General features: G+C 36.7%; 1 long non-coding RNA gene across 1 annotated transcript; it reads left to right on the forward strand.

Moving 5' to 3' along the window:
• The first annotated feature begins 553 nt into the window (after positions 1-553).
• LOC143436184 (uncharacterized) lies at positions 554-24,558 on the forward strand. The gene is made up of 6 exons (XR_013106366.1): positions 554-594; positions 7,121-7,157; positions 7,690-7,789; positions 7,893-8,018; positions 12,391-12,487; positions 21,798-24,558. It is a non-coding gene; the product is annotated as an uncharacterized LOC143436184 (long non-coding RNA).
• Positions 24,559-26,028: the final 1,470 nt, after the last annotated feature.

Raw genomic sequence — 26,028 nt, forward strand, 5'->3', positions numbered from 1 at the left:
GTTAATATAACTAGGTGACAGCAAAATTGGGTCATCATTTGTGTGCTCAAGTTGCTGCCACCTAGATGTTATGGTACTTGATTGACTAGAAAATTTGAGATATTATTAAAATGACTCTTTTTAAAAGATTTATTTTATTTTTAATTTTGTTTTGGGGGGTGGGAATTGTGCTTGTGAGTTTGAGTGCTTATAGAGACATTGGATCCCTTGGAATGACAAGTATAGGCAGTTATGTGCCATCTGCTATGGGTGCTGGGATCTGAACTCCAGTCCTATCTATGAACAATATGTGCTATTAGTCATTAAACCATGTAGTGGGATGGTTTTAAGCTGTTTGCATTCTAATGCTAATATTGCTTCCTCAAGACCTGGGTGCCCCAGAGATGAGAGAGTCCACAAGTAGATCCAAATAACTCTATGTAACCTTGCCCCCAAGTTATTTCTGATTGGTGAACAAAGAGGCTAATGGCCAATAGCTTGGAAGAAGAGACATAGGTCAGTTTTAGAGTTCCTGTGCTTCTAGGGTTAAGGGGGAGGAGAACCATGAGGGAGAGGGAAAAGAAAGTGAATGGAGGTGAAGCTCCCCTGGGTTAGGTGAGTCATCAAACTGTGGCGCTGAGGGCTGGCCAATTGTCAGGAGCAGCCAAGGTGAAGTAAGCAATAACTCAGGGTTATTGATAAGAAAATAGATTTTAATAGCACAGAGGGTAGATATCTGTACAGCTCTAGTGTTAATTAAGATTTATTGTAAATAGAAAAGATGTATCATTTATCCAGGAACTAAATGGTCAAAGGTAGGGTAGAAACTCCATATTGGGATTATAAATTTCCACAACAGAACCATCTAACTCAGTTAAAAGGAGTTTTATAAACTCACGTATTGAAATGTTTAGTATTAGGATAAGTGTCAAACACAGTTGTATTCTGGGACTTCAAAACATCTTCAGCTACAGATTTTATGCTCACTCTCATGTATCTCTGCTTCCTCTTAGTTAATTCCATTTTTGGCTACAGAAACGACGAGACTTATAGCTGCCTATCGTCCAGTCCATTAATGATGTTTCACTTTATTGTCAGCCAACAGAGACTGCATTATTTTATTGCTTTGTTTGTTTGTTTGTCGTTTTGGCAGGACCATGTCTGAAATAGGACCAGGGAAATAAAATATATTGACTCACAGAGATAATCAAATGTAAATGTTAAGGTGAAGTGTTCTTTTTAACTAAATCATGTGATTTGTGAGAGAAAATGGGTATTTCCAAAAAAATGTAGTATTAAATATATGTCAATGCTGATGTCCAATAACCGTGCAGAAGAGACAGGCAGGTTTTAGACTCCCCGGACATGGTGGGTTGCAGAAGAACCAAGAGCAAGAGGGAGAACATGAATGGAGGAGAAGCCCCCATGGGTTAGGTGAGTCAAATTATCAGTTGTGTAGACAAGTATAAACCAACTAAGTAACACTGATGTCAATTAAGTTTAGAAATTTTTTTAGATAAAGTATGTACAAGAATAACTTTAGTCGTTTAAAAATTAATCTGGTTTACAAAAAAAATCATGTGAAGATTCTAGTTCGGAAAGTGGAAAAGTCAAAACTAAAATTAAGAAGACTGACAAATACTTCCTCAGCCACATGAATAAGATAAGGTTATGTTTTATCATTAGAATGTACCTGAGATATTTATTGTAGGAGGAAAGAGCACTTCATTATCTGCCTTCCAACAGTTAATGCTAGGTAGACAAAAAGTTCAGTTAATCAATGACAATATCTGGTCATTTGTTTATCAGTCATGGAAAACAAAGCTATCTAATTCCCCACTTTATACGAGGTTGGTTCCATTTTACCTGCTGTGCATTCCAATCCTTTTCCCTCTGTCTTATCTCACTTAGGTAAGACAGCCCATGCGTATTCTTACCCATAAGATATGCATAAGTTCAAATTTTAAGGCTAAGCAACCTTAAGTTACAGACATGTGTCATTTAAATACCCTCACTCTCACACTCTTTAATATTATATTGCAAAATGTTTTACTTTCTTTTATTATTATTATTTATTTTTGTTAATTATTCCATTTGTTTCATCTCAAATAATATCCCCCTTCCAGTTACCCCTCCACAACACCCCCATCCCATCTGTCCTCACCCCCTCCCTTTTACCTCTGGGAGGGTGCTCCCTCACCCACCCACTCCACCACTCCAGCATTCCCCTACATTGTGGCACCAAACTTCCACAGGACCAAGGGCCTTCCCTCCCATTGATGACAGATAAGGCCATCCTCTGCTACATATGTATCGAGAGCCATGGATCCATGACAAAATGTTTTTCTTGTAGTTCATTTTATGGTGAACTTTTCAAAGAACAAATTGAGGCTAACAGAAACAATAGAAGCTGATACAGTATGTTAGAGTACATACAACATTTGGCAAGATGAACTAACCAATACTGATGCAGTTAATGAATGAAATCCATATTGGGTCAAGCTACCCCTGTGCTTTCTCTGTGTTGTTGACTTCCATTCATGGTACATTATATTTAGTTATCAGAATGTGGCAATGTTTTTGGTTTAGAATTTCTATTCCTGTGAAATAGACACCATGATTATGGCAACTCTTATAAAGGAAATATTTAGTTGAGGCTGGTTTACAGTTTAGAGCTTTAGTCTACTACCATCATGGTGGCAAGCATAGCAGCAGATAGGCAGACATGGTGCCGGTGAGGTGAATGAGATTTCTACATCCAGGTGCAGAGGCAACAGGAAGAGAATGCCACAATGGGCATAGCTTGAGCTTCTGAGCTCTCAAAGCCCACCTCTTAGTGATGCATCTCCTCTGGCAAAGCCACACCTACTCCAACCATCCTATTTTTACTCTACATCTCCTGATAATACCACCCCCTATGGGCCTGTGGGAACCACTTTTACTCAGACCACCACAGTTTTTTTTAGCTGTAATATTTTTCAGATTTTCCTCTTTTTTTATGACTGAGATTGTTTTATAAACATCGTTATTGTGTACTTGATTTATTAAATAATGCCATATAATATCACATTCAAAATAACAAACCGTTACTCGTTGAATATTAACACATGCCTCTGTGTGTGTGTGTTTGTGTGTGTGTATGTGTGTGTGTGTGTGTGTGTGTGTGTGTGTGTGAAGAATAAGAACATAACATAGACTCTAGGACCTTATTTACTTTCCTCTCTAATGCAGCCCCACCCCATATCTAAAATTAGTCAACAGCTATTACTGAAATTTTATATATTGAATAAAAGCTTGGTTTCCCCTAGTCACTAGAAGTCCTCATTTTTTCATGATGTTACAGTGTAATTATTTAATTTTACTGGTTTTGCTTTGTTCTACTTATTCCTTTGATATGAGGGAAGGAGATTTTCAAAGATTGATTCCTTTTTTTCAAAGAGTTTCCACAAAGTCTGTTGAGTCACTTGCATTACATGCCATTAGGGATGAATACTGCTTGACTGGCTTTCGTGACAGATTAGTTTCAAAGTCATGCTTGCAATGTTTGTTTTTTTCCAAAACCCAGCATATTGTTTGGCACATATGGGTATTCTTCATGGTCTTTCTCTGATATGAGAGGAATTGGAACGTAGGCTGTGAGAACAAATATAAAGAAATCACAAATCTAATTTGTCTTTGATTTGGGTCTTGGCTAATTACGAAGGAACCTCTCAACAATAATGACTTCCAACATTTAAATACCCTGTGAAACTACAATTAATTAAGACACTGCTGATTCCTGGAGCTCTTCGATGAATAGGAAATGAGGGAGAAATTAAAAGTCAGATGCCATGCTCAGAGCAAATTATCAATAATGTCATCTCTTCTGCGCTATCTACAGATAAGACCGAAGGACAGAATACAAAAAAATGTGTATAATAAACTGAGAATTTTAAATTAAATTTGCCACTTACTTTGAATTCAATAAGGTATGTGTTAGGAGGATAGTCATATAAGAAGATAAATATAGGATTTCAGTTCATCATATTTGAAAGAGCAAAAAGGTTCATACCTATCAACTTCTCCAGTTTAAAGCTAATTATTTGTCTTAAAACATGCTACTCTGTCATTTGAACAATAGTGATTTACTTGAATGTTCATAGAAAAATCAAAACCATGTGGAAAGCCTGAAGCTTCAGGTTGTATGAAGTGGGACATTTGCTTTTCTTCCATGTATTGTCTTTATGGTAGGAACTTGGACAGGCCATGGTTGTGTGCGCACACCTGACTACAACTATGTGGACTCAGTTCTCTTTCTCCATCTTTATATGTCTTCCAGAAATTAAACTTCCTCTGTCAGATTTGTGCAGCATGCAGGATTGCTGAATAATGTCGCAATTCTTGCCATAATTTTCTTGAGGAATATCCACATTATTTCCAAAGTGGCTGTACTATTTTCCATTCCCATCAATAGCAAACAGGGCCTCCAGTTTCTCCTCAGCCTAATTCACATTTGCAACTTGCTGGCCAACAATAACCATTCTAGTGGGTATAAGGTGCTGTCTCACTTTATCTGTATTCCACTGCCATAGTCAGTGCATCGAATGCCCTCCCATGTCCTTGTTAGCCATTTTCCATATTTTGAGATGGCATATTTTATATGTAGATGGTTCAAAAACCTTCACAGGCACTGTTAGGACTCATAAGTAAATTCAGTAGGACATTAAATCAACGTTCAAGTCATTGTGTTTGTAAGCACTAAAAACAAATTATCTAAATATATATAAGAAAAAGATCTAATTTAGGAATTCCTCAAAAGTTACAAAAACTTAGGGAAAAACTTAATCAAAGAGATGAAAGATTTGTACACTGTGAGTTACAAATTTTAATAAAATCAGAATCAAACATGAAAAGTTATTCTGTTGATGAAAACATTTAGTATATAGAATGGCTGGTGAGAAGAACTATCCACTGATACTATTCTGATCTCTATATTTTCACTGTGGGTATACATGCACATGCAGGAAACCAAATGCATGAATACATACACACACACAGACACACACACCTGCACACTCACACACGTGCACGCACACTACAGTGTAAAAAAATACTTATAGTGATTTTGAGATCCAGTGTTCAACCTATAAGCATTACAATAACTTTTTTTTACAGAACGTTAAAAAAATAAAACTTATATGGAATCACACAAGACCCCCAAATACCGAAAGAAATCTTATGAAAGAGTAAAGCTGGAGACATTACTTCTTGATTTTAAAGTGACATTCAAAGCCACAGTAATTAGGACTTGTCCAAGAGTAAAGGCATGTATGGCTGCATGGAGTAAAATAAAAAAAATTAGAAAAAATTTTGTGTATATAAAACCATTTGAGTTTTAAAAATAATACAGAGTAGGCAATGGGAAAGGGACACTTTCTGCAATAAACAATATTGAAAGCCTAGATATCCACAAGCAAGAGAGTGAATTGTTACCTTATACTGCACATAAATATCAACTCCAATGGATTAAATGCTGAAATGTAAGTCCAGGTCTATAAAACTGTTAGAAGAAAAACATAGGAGAAAAGCTTTATAACATTGATCTCAGCGATGATTTCTTTCATGTCACAAAAAAATTCAGGGAGTGAGAGAAAAAACAGACATGTGTGACTATATTAAGCTAGGTGGCTCTGCACAGCCAGGGCAAGATAGACACGATGAAAAGCACAGCACACACAAGGACTGGATGCTAGTACCTATTTAGCTGATGAGAAGTTAATGTTTCAAGTTTACAAGGAATTCCTCCAACTCAGTAGAAAAGAGTAAACAAACAGCCAGATTGCAAAATGGGCAAAGGACCTTGAGAAATGCTTTTCTAAAGAAGTGATGAAACTGGCTAACAGATACTCTAGAAAAGGTATTTGACATCCCTAAAAATGTCGGCCAAGACTCCTGCAGATGGCCCCACATCCACAAGTAACACAGACAATATAAATCTGATTTGATGGATTATTTTTTTTTTTTTCAAAAAGGTCACATAGTTGAGAGCAGCTGAGGAGGAGGGAAGTTGATCTCGTAGGAGTGTGAGCAAATATGATCAAGATATAATTGCACATATATGAAACATGCTCATGGAATTAATAAAAAATATACCTCTTAAAATTCTGGTGAGTTGTTCTCTAGAATGCTGTTCATCCTTTATTTTCTTTGTATTTACACATTCATGCCATGAAGATTTCAGAGTTAAAAGTGCATTTTCTTAGTGAGTAGTGGTTGGGTAGAGAGAAGACTGAGTGAGTACAGTGCTCAATGCATAAGCCTGAAGATCTGAGTTTGCATCCCTGGTACCCACACCAAAGCTTGGCATCATAGTGTGTACATGTAACCTTGGGGCTGGTGCTGTGGAGACAGATCCATCCTAGGAGCTGGTTAGCTGACTTACAGGGACCCATGTTTAATGAGAAATTTTTGTCGTAAAAAAGAAATAGGGTGGGGAATATTAAAGGAGATGCCAGACACTATCTATCCTCTGGCCTCCACAAGTGCATGCATACATGATGTATGTATGTACGAGTGTACATTAATACACGTGTGGATATATATGCATACATTAAACCATGCAACTAAAGCCTTTTTAAAGAGATAAAGCAACTTTTAGAAAACATATCACCTGGGTATTAATTTTGCTGTGATATGTTTTGTAAAAGTTACTTGATCTCTAATTTTTTTCATTGTCTTTTGGATTTATTCATGTCTTTTCTTCTGTGAAGACAAATTGGAAAGGAGTGGATGGAGGAGGGGAGGTGGGACAAAGGACCAGGATGAGATAAGGGAGGGAAAACTGGTCCAGATGTAAACAAACTAACTCAATAAATAAAAATAATAAAAGAAAAATAATTAAAAAAAGAAAAATATCACACAAAAAGTGCATATTATTCATGTGTATTTTCTGTTGTTATACCTGATCACCTAGCTAAGGAACTGGGTCTCTGGTTCCTTCCCAGTAAGGCAATTATTTTTCCCTCTAGTGTGCCATCGAGTAGTGAGGTCTATCCTGTACTTTGTTAAGGGTGATCTATCAAATTTATGTATTTCTCTAGATTTATCCATTTATTTATTTGTTTGTTTGTTTGTTTATTTATTTATTTATTTATCTGTACAGAGTGTTATTATGAAGTACATATCAGCCTGTCTCTCTGGTGAGTGTTGAAAGTATAGGTATGTATCATACCTGTTTGGTTTTATGTCATACATTCCTTAATGTGTTGGGACTGCATTGTATAGCATCATCCCACATTGTGCCTGGCCCTACCGTACTGTCACTAGAGACTTCACTGAGTCCATCATCTAGTCAGGTCCTGGTCTCAATTCTTTCTCTCTGGAAAGCATGCCTTCTACAGTTGTTTGGGACTATTTTTCCAGGATGGCTCACTTGAGAAGAAGTACCCTTTCCCACTGCCCTCATTTCATAGGAAAAAAAAAAGCTTTCCTTCTGTCCTCTTATGTCTTATCATCCTGTCCTGTGTACTCCTCATGGTTGGGTGAATGTTCTTGATGGTGACAGTATTTCATGGTTTTGGCTGCATGAAACTAACCTGGAAATGGTTCTAGATAGTAGAAACAGTATTTGCACCTAGATCAAAGTGCAGTGCCTGAACGTGGCTGCAGCTGTGCTGTTGGCAAGTGTTCCATTTGGGTTCGATGTGTAATGTTTCTGTTCTCTTTACTTAGAGTTGGTTAAGAAGATTAATCATCAGCATGCAACTTAGACGACCCTGTTCTCCCAAGGATGGAAAAGTAAATGCTTCCAGTTTCATAAAGTCTCTAAAAGGTACGTAGGTTAAATAAAGCCGTTCACAGCCTGTTTTCTATATCCAACTAAGGAAGGGAATAGTCCCAGTTGTAATGTTCTTGTACTCTGTTCTCCATATTAGCTTCATAAAAGGTGATGAAACAAAGAAAGGATCTAGGAGAGGGGGAAAAAAGGAGATCTTAGAGAAGGATGAAGCAGTAACAGAATACATCTGACATGACAGTAGAAGAGGACCAACATGATCAAGGTATGTATGATGTCATAATGTAAATCATTCTTTTGTATGTCAGACTAAAAAACATTACAGAGACAAAGCACAGAAAACGCTTTCGACTGTTTCTCTGCCTAAGACTATGAGCAAGACTAGATATCTTCTTTTCTTTTGGTTTAGTGCTTAACTCATTTAAAACTCAGATGAGGAAAGAGGTTTGTCTCAAGCTAGCTGGCCAGTTCCTGAGCCAAATAAATTCTTGTCATAACATAAAGACTGCTTAAAATACCAATTCTTTGTATATCAATTTTCATCTGTGTGGAGAGTATTGCATTGTTATAAAGTTGAGCTATCTAAAATGATAAGAAAATTTGCTTGATGTCTGTCATAGGCTCACTCAACCCAAGAATGGACTCTTACATATTCCTAATTACTAATGACTTCCACTCTCTCTCTTCCCAGTGTATGTTCCACGTAAGACTATGCTTTTAATTAACTTCTGCTCAGTAAATAGATATTCTAATGCACATTTTGCACATCAGAATCACAATTAAATCTGGAAGGTTACTTTTTGCAGTGTTATTCTAATTAAAATACTTTTAGCTGTATTTGGCATGCATTAAAATGTCAAGTAATTGACAGCCCATAAGTGAAAAATTGATCCAATTATCAAGCCAGCTAGAAGATTTTTTTCTTTCGTCAACTGCTAAGATTTATTATAGCCATTAGAATTACAGATGTTTATACGTTTGCTTTTAGTAATTGAAATTCATTTAATTTTACCATGCCTTGAGTGTTGTTACTGCTCTTTAGCAGGATAGACAGTCACTCAATCTTCAAAGTACACATTTAGAAAGGACTCCAACTCTCTCTTCACATGGAGTGGATAATCATCCTTTCACTGGAGTTTAGGGAATAGATTTTTCTTTCTGTGTCTCCAGATGGTCCCTCTGATAATGAGTCACAACAAAACACAGCTTGTCCTAAGATATGGTTTCTATCCAGCGTGTTTTTAAGTTAATAATATAAATCTTTATGAATTAGTTAAAGTCAGACAAACAAAAGAACCTACAACAAATGCTAACCTTTAACTGCAGCTTTATGTTTATTTCTCTTACATTGGAAGACAGCATTTGTTCTTCTCAATAAGATTCAGGCAAATAAAACCACCTAATATCAACTCTACGTATACTTAAAAAGAACTTAATTTTGGACAAGTACTCATAAAAAAGCGAAAGAAACCTGAGATTAATACTTCAGTACTGTGAAAGGGATGTATACTGTTCATAGAGGATCTTCTGAAGTAAATATTAAGTAACTAGTAAACATGTCTTTTGGGTATCAGGCATGGATATAAACTTATTCTTGTTCCTGGAATTATGACTTGAAGAAATACAAAATTGGTTTATTTTTTATGATGTGTTTCTTACAACAATGACTGCATTTTACAAAGTGTTAACAATACTAAACCTAAAAGCATCTTTCCTTACTCAAACCTTATCACTATGTCCTAGAGAAAGGTACTCAACTTACTATTCACACTACTCTTTAGTTCCTTCACTCAACTGGCATAGTCTTGAGACTCATAATTCAGGTACTCATAAGCACCCAGTACTCTTGATCAACTAAACCTCTATCCTTTTTCCTCTACTATTTTATGCTTTTAATAATCTTTCATTTACTTGTTTTAGTTTCAATGTGGATCAAAATTTGTTTACATCAAACGTTTTCTTTTATGAACCTGTCCCCAAAAAACACTGAGAACTCACTTTAATTTCACAGAATGCTTTTTTGTGGCAGATTAATTTACACTTAAATCCTTTTACCTATGGGTGCCACGTTCTACGACATCACTGTAAACACTGCACTGACATGTATTGATATCTCCTTGTGAAATAAAGATGAAATAAAGGGTTAACTTCTTGGAAGCTTCCAAAAAATGCATGAGCTTCTTTTGTTCATATTTATGTTTCAAGTTACTTTTAAAATATATATGATTAATAAACAAACACTGAGACTAGAGATCTGATTCTACTGAATGCCTGAATAAAATTATTCAACAGTTATTGTCTTACAAGGCATATCTGGGCTTAATTGAAAACGAACACTGAGACACTCCACAGCACTAGAACTGGAAAACATCGGAAACATCAAGTTCCCCCCCCAAAAAAATTGCAGAAGTTGGAAAGTCATGGCATAATGTTACATATGAAAAAAGAATATTCTGTTGAGTAATGTGAGCTGAGCAACTGGAGAACAATGTTATATCCTGATTTCACTGGCACCAGTGGTTTAGACAACTCAAAATTGTCACTGCTTGGGGAAAAATAATCTAAAAGGGAAAATGAGGGGAGGGAGTTATTGAAGGGGCAATGCGGGGGGAGGGGGATCAGCACAGAAGGAGAAGAGAGGAGACTAAAATAACAGTCAGGGTGTCTGAAAATGTCATGAGGAGTTGTGCTATTATCTATCTATCTAAAATTACATATGATAATGTGTCTATGCATGTACATGAAAGTCTATGTGTCATCCCAGAAAATATGCGTACAAGTAACGTCATATGGACTCTGTGGGTTATATTTAGGAATATATATATATATATATATATATATATATGAATATAAATATGCATGCAATATCAATCTGTGAATATAAAAGCTATGATTTTGAGGAAGAGTAAAAATGGGTACATGGGAGGGAGGGGTTGGAGAGAAGAAAGAGAAGGGAATGATGTTATATATATATATATATATATATATATATATATATTTAATATTAAATTAAAAATATATATTATAAAATATATTTAATTACATATATGTGTGATACACACACACACACACATATATATATTAGTAAATTTTTTCACCTAGTTTGGCAATAGTCTTTTCAAATTCCATTGATTATCTAAGAAAAACCTCAATACACATCATGAGAACTATCCTTTCAAGCCTGCCCCAACAAAATAAACTATTATTGTTGCCATTGATTGCCTCCCTGAAGTTGAAAATAAATCTTCATTGCTGAAGACACCACATGCTTTGGATACAAGATCTAGAATATCCAAGCTGTATTTGACCTGAACGTTTCTACTCTCAGGATGAGAATTCGGATAGTAGAAGGGACCATGGACATATCAAAGGCAAGAAAACAACCAATAGTCCCACTTAACTAAGAAGCTGATAAAAGTGCAAGAATGATCAACATGACATAATAATGCCAAGGGTAAATAGTGATGTTCTTATCTTGACAACAGCCGGTAGTAGCTCCCTATTTGGAGTTAAGACCCACTCAACAAGCCTGACATCAGACCTGGTACTTGAATCCTAGCTGATCACCCTGGGCTAGTGTGGCCACTGATCTTGGAGAAAAGATCTACAACTGCCACTTGGCTAAATCATCAAAATACCTAATTACATTTTAAATATTTATTTTAAATTCACAGATAAGTGTGGCTGTCACTCTTCAGCAAAATATCTCTCTTTGCAACAGAGTGAGGCCATTCCCAAAAAATAGAATTAATCAAAATACGAAGAACAAATAATTGTGTAGTCCAGAACCCCAACAGTCCTGTCTGAAACATGGCTCCTGCACCCTTGTGTATACCCTTACATCTCAGGGGACATTGTGGAAGAGGAAGGAGAAAGATTGTAAGGGCCAGAAGAACAAAATGTGTGAGCATTCATTTCCTAGATATCTCAATGAAGCAATTCCCATAAAGCCTCAGAAACAGGTGTGTCTAAAGAAGACCCACACAAGGACATCAACAGCAATACTAACATGAATTGAAAAGAATCTCATAAATATCATGATGTCCCAACGTTAGACAAACAAACAAAAAACACTTTGACAAACAAAGGTAACTTAGGAATTCCAAGAGCAGAAAACCAAGTCTTCCTCAGGATATTACCATCCTATGGGTTATCCAATACCAAATGTTTGGTATTGAAATCATACACATACAAGTAACATTATATAAACTGAAAAAGTTGCAATTATATATTGAAAAATATATCAAAACTATTTAAGAAAAGGGGGCATTGCAATGAAGAGCAAGGGAGGAGAGGGCAAGGAGAACTGATATGATTATATTTTCAATTCAAAACATTAAAAATAATAATTTTTTTTTACTGCCGGAACATGTATGTGAACTTTTGAGCGTCCTATCTGGTTAGGTAATACATTTTAAGAAGTAAGAAAATTCACAAAGGTGAAAGTGGCAATTAATAATAATTAATTGTATATTTCTTAGCTGCTTCAAACTTGGTTTTGTCTATATATGACTCATCTCCCCTAATATCAAGGGTAGTTCATTGTAATATCTTAAAAGCAGAATTGCTGAGTATGAAAATAAATTACAGCTGATGACACACACCATAATACCATTGCTCATGGCTTTTGATTACAGAATAGCTGGCCATGATGGAACATGGATTGAAAGGACTTCAAATAAAACAGATTCAGAATTGAAAATTCAAGCAAAGGAATCAACCTAATCCCATAAGGTGATAACTTTAAAGGAAAATATTCTTTTTTTCTGGATATTTTATTTACATTTCAAATGCCATCCCCTTTCCCCACACCCCCAAACCCCTATCCCATGCCCCCTTTTCCTTTTTGCTTTTATACACTTTTTAAAAATATTAATCAAAGGCTTTATAAGTTTGGTAATGCTCAATCAGAAGTGTAACCCAATACCCAACTGTGGGGCAGAAATCTCGCGGGCGGGGGGAAGGGAGGGAGTCCAGCGACAGAGTCTCAGGGCGGTCCGGCACCAGGGCTTCCCGCGCCGCCAGCGGAAGATCCCACATTCACGCAGCTGTCGGTGGGTTGGCCGGCGGCTGCATCGGCAAGGTTCTAGGGTTCTAAAAGCTGGGAATCAGACGGAGAGACCATGGACACGTGGAGTCCGGTTTTCCAAAGCTTTTATTGTTCATGGCATGGTAAATGGATGTAGATGTTGTGCGCTTTCCCCCCCAAAAGCCAGGGGAGACCAGTCTTATAGGGAAGGGAGAAAGGGGAGGGAATAACTTAATTAGCTACGCCCCTGGCCTTTTGATAATTCATTAATATTTAAATCTCTGGAGGTAGAGACTTGTTAATCACACCCTCTACCTGTCCTACGTGACCAAATGTAACAGATTAAATGGAGTTACCTCGTCCAAGGCCCAACACCCAACCTAAATATATCAGCTCTCTTTGACTGGTGGAGACATGTAAACATCTGCCTCCATGTTCTCCCTCCTTCTTTCTCTCTCTCTCTCTCTCTCTCATCACCTAGCTTCTCCTCTCCTTCTTCTCCTCCTCTCCTTACTCCTTCTCTTCCTCTTGGTACTCCTCCCACCTTAGCTCCTCCTATATATCACCCTAAAGGAAAATATTCTAACAGTAACATTATTTCAGTGTTTTAAATATAAATCTACAAGTCCAGCCATGAGGAGACACATAAATTGTCTAGACTGGGGCTGATGTGGACAGAGGATGGAATGGGGACTCCTGTAGAATAGAAAAAAAAATATTTTGAAGGAATGAATACAAATCCTTCTTGCAAGATGCTTCTTTTAAGGTATCAACTTTAAATAAAAATATTTTTATATTAGTGTACTCATAGGTAGAATAGAAAAGGTTTCTTTTTAATGAAAATCCAGGAAAAGTAAAATGTACCAAGACAACAAAAGACTATAAGAACAAAGCTCAAATCCATACAGAGTGAAAACCCATAATAATATTCAAAACATGATTTCTGTTTAAAATGTACAAATTAAGGTTTGCCTAAAGAAAAAATGGATGACATTCGAAATGTTATTGTTGCTTTAAGTTCTTTCTCAGTTTTTTAATAAATCCTACTAAAAACTCCTTAGCGTCGTGTAAAGTGTAAATAGGACTAGCAGAGGTTGCTTAAAATGACTGCGACTTAATGAGAAAACAAAGCCTGAAAAGTCCCCAGGACTCTTACAATTGCTTATTTGTGTCACAATGCCTTGGAATGACATGTGACTCTTTACCTTAACTTTCTTAGCTTCAACAATTTCAAAGACTGCTAGGCATTCACAAGACTCAAAATCAGAAGGGAAATGCTCTTTGCTTCAAATTTTCCATATTTTTTGAAATTTTGTTTTTGTGTACCATGAATGTAATGGCCAGTATTCATGAAGTTGATTTTTATAAACATCTCAATTTTGCCATATTGAAAATTGGCACACACACAAAATATCTATTTCCTTTTAAATTAATAGGTATAATACAATCGTTCTCAGGGGAGATTTCTATTTTGTTTTCTTTACATAAATAATATGGACTACAATGTAAACATCGTAAAGGAATGCCCTAGAATTTCTGAATGATGCTGATATTAACAGAAGTCAGTTTGAGGAGTTTACATATTAAGCTGACCTTTCATCAATTGTCTCTCTGTCCATTGGGAGGAGCCATTGTCCTGCAAGAAAGAAACAGGATTCCACAGAAGCTGTGAATGTTAGTACTTTTGTTACCAGGATCTTATTGTTCTGTGTCAAAATTTATTCTAGGAATTGAGTGTGGGAAAAATGTCTGAGTTATTACGAAGGGTTCACAATAAACAACCCTAGAAAGCAGCTCCTTGCACTGAGAGATGTCTATGCCTAACAGTGCACTGTACTATCTTACACAATTCTACTGTTTCACAAATACTGCAGCTGAATTCAATTTTGTAGTTGTTTGTGTTTAATGTAACAAAGTCGATATTTGCTGGAAAACTATGAGATAACGTGTCCTTCGGTGCAATCCTCTTTAAATTCAATGCAAATATGTTCTTCTCACATTGAATCACACACTAAAGAGCATTAAAATGCTTGAGTGTAATGACTATGTTGAAAAAAAAAAACTGGCAAGATTTGAGAGTTGTTCCTAAGTTTATTGGGAGTGAAATCTCTGAAAATATTGTTTATTTTGATATGAAGCAGCATGCATCAGAGTTGATGCAACATATAATCAGAAATTGACCTTTGTAGGACCTGCTAAGAAAAGAAGCTACAGGTCTTTTCCTGAAAAAAAAAATTGTGCAAAAGTATTGTACACACGGACAGTGAACAGCTACCCCTGAACGAAAATACTTAAATGAATGCAACTATTAAAAACTGAAACCCTCACTTTCTCTAAGAATATTAAAAATCAGGATAATTTATGAAAGGAAGAGGTTTCTAGATTATCTAAACAAATGAACCCACAAATCAATATGGACTGTCAATTTTCCAACATGTAGTATCATCCTTTAGATTAAAAAATATTAAAAAATTATTGTTAGTACATACATATTTCAGTAATAACATATAATGTGAAACATTCTCCAGTTTCATTTACTACTATAGCAAGAGCTTTACAGCTGTCATTATGCTAAAATTCATGAGGTAGATATTATTTCAATTGTAGTATCAAGAGGTCTAATTTCAATATCAAAATATATAGGAACTGTGGATGTATTCCTAGTATAGATTTTTCAACACGTCAAACCTTTTCCAGTCAACAGATGGAACCTGATCCAGTTGATCATTGCCACACCTGCTTTAGTTGGCTTCTAGAAACCCACACTCCTCTTTGTCCTTTCTCTCTTCCTGAGTTCCAGGAAGGCAGGTTGTGAATGCCTTGTTCATTGCCACATTCTCATAGTGAATAGAATAGAGTATGAAGACAACACCGGTAATTACAAAATAGTATTTAGATGATAACAAGTTGTAATTTGTACAAAACAAAACAAAAAAATAACCAAACAACCAAAACAAAACACCCACACTTATATCTCAGTAAACTTGTTAAACATATCTTGCTAAATAAAGATAATTTGTCAATTTTGCCTTAAATTGTATAGTGAAGGTACACCCAACAAACAAAGGCTAATGTAAAAGTAAAGAAATTTGACACACATTTTTTTTTCCTCTCAAAACATTTTTTTTACTCATCTCATAAACTTCTCCTGTAAACCTCCTATTATTGGTTTTTAGGATATAGTAAGGCCTATTTAGACTGGTCAATCAGAGAAGAAATACATGACATGATTTCACTTGGACCAAGATCTATTGGTGAGAATGTGGCAATCAGCAGGGAAAATATAAAGCAAGAATCCCAAGAAATATCCAATGTGAACATATCTGCTATATTTTCAATAGAAATTTCTTTAAGGGGAAGGAGAGAGAAGAGAGTAGTTTTGGAGTCATGTACTTAGGGTAAAATCAATCTAATTAAGCTGAGACAGACTAGGAGAGATGCAGGGTGAGACAAACATTAGAAGTGAAAGTACGTTACTAAACTAAATCTGAGTTGGTTTATGAACATCTACTTGACATGCATGTGGGTAGATAAATAGGAGATAGAAATATTCATCTTGGTATGAACAACACAGAGATGATTTTAGCAACCGGCTACTACATGGGTGAGGTCATCCATGGGAGCATGAAACATTTGCAAGGAAGAAGCCAGTGATGAAGCCGTAGGACAGGTTACAATCAGAGTCTCGTTACAGGAAGGTTCTGCAGGAGTGGTGGTTGAGAGAAGAAACCCAGGAGACCACTGTGACACAGACGACAAGGCAATAGTGTTAGATGTTAGATGAAAAACTAGATGAATCATACAAACTACAGTCCCACTCCTGCTCCAGTTGATAAAAATATTATATATCCGCATGACAACAAGAATAGGAAACCAAATTGAAAAACAAATTCTCTTAAGTTAGTAAGGGAATTGAAATCACAGAACAAATAGCTGCTCTGAAAATTAGAGACAGAAACAAATGGGCACCTACACACAGGTCCAGAGAGAGCCATGCCTGAGCCAATAACAGGAACAGAAATTTGAATTCTAATTGTGAAGTCACAGGGGAATAATGGGAACAGCACTTTATACTTCAGAGGGCACTTGTACTATTCATGATGTGCTATAAAGTTATTAAAAAGAGGATGTTAACAAAATTCAAAGAGGGAAAAATGCATGACCTCCAGAAACCAATATCTCCTAAGAGTATATGGCCATTAATAGTCTTCCAAAACAGGCACATTAGAAGTCAGGCACACACATTAATAAATTCTACCAGATATGTAGGTATTATTAAAATAAAGAGGCAGTATCTTATGACACCAATAAAAAAATTTAGTAAACAATGCCTTTCAGTTAACATATATTTGAAAAATATAATAAAAGCAGATTATAAAGATATTTTATAGAAAATAATAAACAGAAATGGTGAATGAAATATGAAATGCACACCATTATTCACAGAACAGGGATTCAAGGCATTGATAGCGGAACAACACGAGAAGAAACAGGAAGAGAGATGGGAGAATGCCCAAGGCCTAAAGATCACAGTAATCATTAGCATTTAAAGTCACAGAAAATACTGAACAGGACACATTGAGAATATATAGCTGTTAATCTAATGGAACATTTTTAAAACAGTAAGACTTTAAACACAACCAAAGAGAAAAAGTAACCTCCACACAATGAAGTGAAAAATATTATATATATTTTAAATGGCATTAGAATTCAAACCCCATGAAGCAATAATTAAGAAAAAGTTGAAATAAAGTCATTTCTCATCCAGCAAAAATGATGAAAGCACCCGGAGTCCCTGATTAATGGATGAACTAAATACGTAGTCAGTGTGCATCTGAATGCAGATGTATTTTCATTGTCTTTATGAAAATCCATCTTGCCAGGTAGTGGTGGTGCATACCTTTAATCCCAGCACTTAGGAGGCAGAGGCAGGTGGATTTCTGAGTTCGAGGCCAGCCTGGTCAACAGAGTGAGTTCCAGGACAGCCAGGGCTATACAGAGAAACCCTGTCTCAAAAAACAAAAACAAAATAAGAAAGAAAAAAAAAAGAAAAGAAAAAAGAAGAAAATCCATCTAGGAGACTTGCTGCTAAATAAATTCACCCTTTCTAGCCCTATCTCCTAACTCCCTAACTCCAGATGCCTGATGCAACTCATCTCTTTCTGGTCCAAACTCCAAGCTGACTGATTCAATCTGGCTTCTCTCAGCTTCTTACTGTGTTGCTCTGCTTGGCCTCAAACTAACTTCGGTATTTTGTTCTAATCTTCTGGGTCCTTCTCATTCTATGGTTCAAGTGCCTCTGCACAAACTCATGAATGAATTCAACTCCACTGCACTGACTGATCCGAACCCAGTTGTATTTCACTCTAAACTGCACTGCATTGAATTGTCTCACGCTGTCTGCGCTGCTTTCTCAAGTCACCTCTCTTTCCTGTGAGTTGGGCATATCCCGCTGTTACCCCCTCTCTGTGCCTCCTCCCACAGTTACTCATCCCATCCCTCTTCCCCCCATCTCCAACAGGATTCCCCCCACCCCCAACCCCAACGCCAGACCTCCTTCCTCCCCGGGGCCTTAAATCCCTCCAGAATTAGAAGCATCTTCTCCCACCTAGGCTAGTCCTTCATTATATATGTGTCAGCAGGGCAGGGAGGGGAGGGGGTAAGTGGAGGCTTGAACCACCCATGTATGCTCTCTGGTTGGTGGCTCAGTGTCTGGGCATTCCCAGTGATCAGGGTTAGTTGAGACCGCTGATCTTCCTATGGGGTTGCTCTTGTCTTCAGCTTCTTCCACCCTTCCCCTAATTCAACCATAGGGATCTCTGACTTCAATCCGATGGTTGGGTGTAAGCATCTGTGTCTGTCTCTGTCAGCTGCTGGTTAGGCCTCTCAGAGGACAGCCATGCTAGACTCCTGTCTGTAATAGTGTTGGGCCTTGATGCCTCCCCATGAAATGGATTCCAAATTGGGCCTGTCACTGGACTGCCTTTTCCTCAGTCTCTTCTCCATTTTTGTCCCTGACGTTCTTTTAGACAGGAACAATTCTGGGTCAGAAATTTTAACTGTAGGTTGGTAACCCTGTCCCCCCACTTGAGGCTCTGTCTATCTATTGCAAGTGGACTCTTTGAGTTCTTTCTCCCCACTGTTGGGCATTTCATCTAAGGTCACTCCAACTGAGTCCTGAGAGCTTTCACCTCCCAGGTCTCTGGTACTTTCTAGAGGGTCCTCCCACATCACTTTCAAATATGGCTTCTTTCTTCTATAAACTAACCTTACCTACTTTGTTTGGACTTAAAGGTGTGTACTAACTGTTTGTCTGTATTCTAGCTAGAGGAATAAAAGGTGTGTGTCCTGTCTGCATGCCAGCCATATCATACAGACCTAAGATTTGGATGTGATCCGCTGCTACAGCAGCCATGTTCCTGGATTACAATTCTTCCATATTTGCTTATGACTTGGTGTGCTCAGCTCCATGAGCTTATGACATAAATTTGCTTGAATGGGTAGCATCTGAAACCCTACACATGGAATTTCCTTCCTCTAAACTAAATAATATTACTCACCCCTATCATTTCCACATTAATGACAGATATTTTACTTGACAAATTTACTCTTATTTTTGTGTAAAACTTTTAAACTATAGTTTCCAACTTAGGCTTGTTTCTCAGTTTCTTATAATTCATTCATTCATTCATTCATCCATCTATTCATTTATTCACTCAGAGACATGTTTTCGGAAATTTACTTGTAGCCCAGATTGTCCTACAAATTGGCAACGTCCCTCCTGTGTTAGCCCACTGAGGGCTAAGATTACAGGTGTAAATGTCAGACATCACTTTCCTCTATCCACCATGCACAGTAAATGTTTTTGCTATCCTATTATGAAGTTAAACAGATTCTTTTATGTTACTCAGATTTCTACTGCCAATTTAGTATTGGCAGCATTTTATGGTAAATATGTAAAAATATTACTGTAGAAATTTGTTGGATCTTTCAGCTGCTGAACTCAACTCATTTAAACAAACACGTAAAATATAATAAATAATTCCTATAAATATTTTGGTATTGTGCATAACCCTTCCCTAAAGAGGGTTTATTTTTCTTACAGATACTTGTAATTTAGTACTTAGAATGGATTTTCAGGAATTTATGGTACAATCTTAAATAAGATGTTTAATTTCTTAGAGTATCAGATTTTATAGTTACCAAGTGAGCTAATATATGTTAAAACATTTCTAGAGTAAAACTACTTCAGTCATATATATTCCAAATTTTTTATCCGATAACCAAAGAGTTATTATGGGACATCCATTATATATAAAGCACTGAACCTTTAAAAGTGTCATTTTTAGGGGCTGTAGAGATGGCTGAATGGTTAAGAGCACTTGCAGCTTTTGCAGAAGAACTGGGATTTGATCCCAGCACCCACAACCACTCACAACTCCAGAGGGCCCAACAACCTTATTTGAATTTCTCAGGTATCAGACATGTATGTATTATACATACAGATGTGCAAGCAAAATACTTATACACATAAAATAAAACATGTAATATGACATTATGTTTGATACGGGGTGCATATTACTCTATAAATGTTTGTGAGAAAGCAATTAATATACTTTCTCAGAATACAACCACTAGAGGGCAAGTTCTGAATATATTTTACCCATTTGAATACCTGCTATATTATCTTTAACACATTCAATAACAAATTTAATATAATTTTAGAGGAAAAGTGGAAATAAACAATTCAGGGCTGGAAGAGTTCTCATGATTCATAAATAGTATAATGTGAAAGTGAATATCATATTTCTTGGTATCTGCTTACTCTAAAGGTTTACTGAATTCTAAGTACCAGTAAGAAAAATAAGCCCTCTTTAGGGAAGGGTTATATACAATACCAAAATATTTATAGGAGTTATTTATTGTACTTATGTTTGTTTGGATGAGTTGAGTTTAGCAGCTGAAATATCCAACAAATTTCCACAGTAATATTTTTACAGCCTCTCCCCTTGAACATTACATCAATATGGCATTTCCTTAGACATGAAATTATTTTAAATATGCATTAAATTCCTCACTTGTCTATCATGTAAATACTTATGGAAATGAGAGTTAGAGCTAAAATTGTCGAAAAGAGGCTGCCTCGGGGATGACTTTTGTTCCCTGAAATCTCTGCACTGAAGAAAAAACATAACACTCTTCTTGCTATCTCAGTCTCCCTGGGCTGCTGCAATAAATATTCCATAAACTAAATAGTTCAAAGACAGAAGACATTTGTTTCTCACAAATCTGATGTCTGGAGAAGGTCGGGCTGATTTAGTTCATGATGGAATCTCTGCTTCTGTAACACAGCTAGTCTTCCTGAATCTTAACCTCATATAAAAGGAGATGGGTCTCCAATTGACCTCTTTCATCATGATACTCAATCCTCAAGTCATAGGTCTTTGTGAAATAGTCAACTCTAAAAAATCCTATTTCTGAATATTACCAATTGTGAGTTAGAACTTCAACTTCTGGATTTCTAAGAATTTCACAAATTACCTAGTCTGTAGAAAGCACTAATGTAGAAAAGTACATATTCTCAGAATAATTTATAATCTATTTTAAAAGATTTATTTTTATTTGTGTGCATGTGTTTGTATGTGTGTGTGTGTGTGTCTGTGTGTGTGTGTGTGTGAAAGAATTCCATGTGTGTGTATGTTTTATGGATAGCAGAAGAGGCCCCCTGATTAACTGGAGTTGAAGTAAAAAGCAGTTGTGAATTGCCTAATGTGGATACAGGCACTATATCCTGTGGACACTGTATCTTCTGGAAAAACAGCAAATGTTCTTAATCACTTAGCCATCTTTCCAGAACCAGGGCACAATGTACATTTTAAATGTGTACAATACAGGCTATAAGTGAAAAGCGAGGTTCCATTTTTAGTTTTCCATATATATTGTTGTCTCTTGGATTTTTAATACCGAATACATAAGATGCTCATTTTAAAAAGTGTTTTCAATCTTGCTTTCCAGAAATAATGATGTAGTCATGGAAGATTGTTCTCCAAAACTGAGATACATCACTCAAATATATTGGGATTTTACAGACAAGTACAATTGATCAAAATGCAGATTTGTGAAGCCTAGATCCAAAGGATACATCTACAAACAACTCCTACATCTAAGGCTCAGGAGACATTACAAATGAAAGAGCAGAAAGATTCTAAGAACAAGAGGATCAGGGAGTTGGCTGTGAGAGAGCATCTTCTAGTAGTGTCAGAAGCTATGCCCATCAAATCTTACCCACATGACTGTCTAAACATGAGCTAAGCAAGGACAACAACAAAAGAAATACCAAAGTAGATGAAGGGAAGCCCAGTAGGCTTCAAACCTATGGAAAGAACTACAAAGAACTACTGAATGCTGAGATTGGGAGAAGTAGTCCTCTCCAGGGAAGCGCACAGCAGTTGGTTTTCCAATACCAAATAATCATCCCTTAACAAGACAAATAACTTTATATAAGCTGAGCAGATAATATTTAGGAATATATATTCTTAAATATATATATTCTTACGATATATATGATAATCTATTTAGTAATATAGTATATATTCATATAATGTATACTTAGGAATTTATATGATATGTTCATATTATACACATTTATATTATATAATATGTTTATATGCATATATAATATAATTTTATATATATGTAGGAATACACACACATACACACACACACACGTAGGCATATAACAACAATCGTTAAAAAAGAGTCCACAAATTTGAAAGAGAACCAGTAACAGTAAATGCAAAGTTTTGAAAGGAGAAAAGGGAATGGAAAAATGATATAGTTATATTGTAATATCAAAAGTCAAAGAAAAACATTCAAAAGAAACATCAAGTGAAGTTGTTTCTGGAGATGAAAAAAAAGTGACTATTTTACAAACTTGACCAGATATTCTAAAGTCGGCTTGACATTGGAGCGAATCTGGGTAGTAGAACTGCCTTAATCAGAGTTGAATGCATGAGTTTTAGCATTAGAATATTATTGTTCAGACAATTAGCTCCATCATTTGCCAACTGATAATCCAAAGGAAGTTATTAAACTTATCCTTTAGTATTGTCTTCTGTGACAATGGGTTGCTTCATACCCTAAGTAGAGGATATGTTGAAATATTTAATTGATTTTAATAAAATTTATAGAAATATATTAAATGCTCAAAATTTGTGTTTGTCTTATTATTTTAAAGACTCTCTTTTTAGGAAAACCAATGGATCTGATTAACAATAAAACTGGGGCTAAATTAAGAGTACCGAAATTGACAGAACTCTTACAACTTTTGCCAAATCACTGCAACTTTACATGTAGTGGTTAAAATTTTAATTTACACCAGAAAGCGGTGGCACACGCCTTTAATCCCAGCACTTGGGAGGCAGAGGCAGTCAGATTTCTGAGTTAGAGGCTAGCCTGGTCTACAGAGTGAGTTCCAGGACATCCAGGGCTATACAGAGAAACCCTGTCTCGAAAAACAAAACAAACAAACAAACAAAAACCAAAACAACAAAACAAAAAAAGCAAAAAGCAAAACAAACAAACAAACAAACAAACAAAAAATTAATTTACTTTATTCAATGTAGAAGACAATATAATTTTACTTATAAGTCTAAGAGATGTATACCACGATTAAGGAACTTTCTGGGCCAAAGCTCAGCCTGTCTCCCTGGAGGCCTGCTACCACCCAGGACAACCAGGTGGGATACCCACATCCTAATCCACTTACTTGCAGGGACCCCAGCAAACCCAGAAGCCCTGAGGTCATATCCATCCCCTCTGTGTGCCATCTTCTTATTCACACCTTTACCTCCATTCCCAAATTGGCACTCCACTTTCCCAGTGGCAGATTAGCCAGCCTCCCTGAAGGCCTGCTGCCATCAGGAACCACCAGGACAACCAGCTCTGCCTGCTTCCCTGGAGGACTGCTGCTTGCCAAGACATCCAGAGGCCTGCTCCCACCAGTGACTACCAGCTAGCCAGGTATGCTACTACAGCAAGCCCTTAATATCCTAACACACCTAAGCAAGACAATGACCTTAAATCTCATCTTATGAAGATGATAAAAGCCTTTAAAGAGGAAATAGCTAAATCCCTTAAAGAAATACAGGAAAAATACAATCAAACAAGTGAAGAAAATGTACGAAAGTGTTCAAGATCAGGAAAATGGAAATAGAAGCAATAAAGAAAACACAAATTGAGGCAAACCTGGAAATGGAAAACCTAGGAAAGAGAGCAGGAACTACAGATGCAAGCATCACCAACAGGGTATAAGAGGATTAGGTGTGGGGAGACACAGGAGAACCTGGAAAATTAATGGAACTTGGTAGCTGGCAGGGGTTGGGGGGAGATCTCTAGGACTTGCCAGAAACTTGGCAAGGCTCCCAGGAGTCTATGGGGGTGACTTTAATGGAGACTCCTAGCAGTACAGATATGGAACCCGAAGTGGCCATCTCCTGTGGGCAGACAGGACACACAGTGGAAGGATAAGAACTCCAATCCACCCGCAATACTTTTGACCCAAAATATGTCCTGATCAAAAGAAATGCAGGGACAAAGTTGGAGCAGAGACTGAATAACTTGGGCCAATCAATAACTGCCCCAAGTTGATAACCATCACATTTGCAGCATCAAATCCTGACACTATTAGTGATTCTCTGTTATGCTTGCAGGCAGGAATCTAGCATAGCTATCCTCTGAGAGGCTCCACCCAAAAGCTGACTGAAACAGATGTAGAGACCCACAGCCAAACATTGGATGAAGCTCGGGAGTCTTAAGGAAGAGTTGGGGAAAGGACTGAGAGCCCAGAAAGGAAGAGAAACTCCAGAGGAAGACCCCACAGTGTCAACTAACCTGGACCCTTGGGGTTGTCAGAATCTGAACCACCAACCAAAGAACATACACAGGCTGGACCTAGGCCTCCGGAGGCACATATGTGGTAGATTTGCATCTTGGTCTTCATGTGTGTCCCTAACAGCTGAAGCAGGGGCTGTCCCTAAAGCTGCTGCTAGTCTTTGGATCCCCTTCTTCTAACTGTACTGTATTGTCTGGCCTCAGTGGGAAAGGATACACCTAGCCCTGCAGAAGGTTGATAAGTGAGTGGGCTATGCAGGTGGGAGGAGTGGGTTGGGGGACAGAATATGGGGTAGGCTCCACCTACTCAGAGGAGCACTGGAAAAAAAAATGGAAAAAAGGGACTGGGTGAGGGGAAGGCTGGGAAAGGGTTATGTAGCAATCTTGATGTAAAGTGAATAAATAATAAATTTTTGGAAAAAATATTATTAGCCCTGAAGTATTTCTGTTATGTTCTATTATTTGTAATACAAAGTACAGGCATATTTTCAAATACACTTTAAGGTCTTTGTCCTTTGGAGGTAGAAGAATGATATACTTACTGAATCATTGTGGTAAAATCTCAACATAAAAATCATATCTATTAATTTATGTCCAATAATGTAAAATAAATGTATGAATAAATGCTGATTCAGAGAAACATGAGTTCTGGCAAATACAGGGCTATCTTTTAAATGAATTTTGTAATATCAAAGAAGTAAAGTCATATTTTCCCCTTAGTAATTATTTAGCACATGTAGCAGCCAATTTTAATATTGGTCTATGCGGTTTTCTTTTCATACTACATCAGAGGTCAGAACATAGTCTAAGAACTCAATATCAATGGCATATTTACTTTATGAAGATATTCATTAGAAATCTATCTGTTGGCATATTGCATTTCTTCAGTTTTTTTCCTAGACATTCAAGCCCATTTTTCTCTGGAAAGTGATTAAACTAGAAAGATAACCTAAAGAGCATTTTCCTGAAATCCCTAAAATGAAGATTTAGCAAAGCCCTCCTTTTCAATTAAGTCTAAGGATTAGTGAGAAGAAAAATTAGTTGATTCATCACTTCTAGTCTTCTGGCTGTAACATGAACATATAAATTCTGTCAATGCAGAAAATTCATATTATAGCTGCTTTGTTTATAATATATCATGAAACAATGATTTCTTTAAACTATCTGTCACGGTTTGAATATACCAAGGAGTTACACTATTTGGAGGTGTGGCCTTGTTGGAGTAGGTATGTCACTGTGGGTATGGCCTTTAAAACCCTCATCCTACCTACCTTGTGGAGGGGGTTGGGGCATGTCAGTCTTCCATTAGTAGGCTTCGGATGAAGATGTAGAACACTCAGCTCTGCCTACACTG

Source organism: Arvicanthis niloticus, chromosome 22, assembly GCF_011762505.2.
Source record: "Arvicanthis niloticus isolate mArvNil1 chromosome 22, mArvNil1.pat.X, whole genome shotgun sequence".
Lineage (NCBI taxonomy): Eukaryota > Metazoa > Chordata > Mammalia > Rodentia > Muridae > Arvicanthis > Arvicanthis niloticus.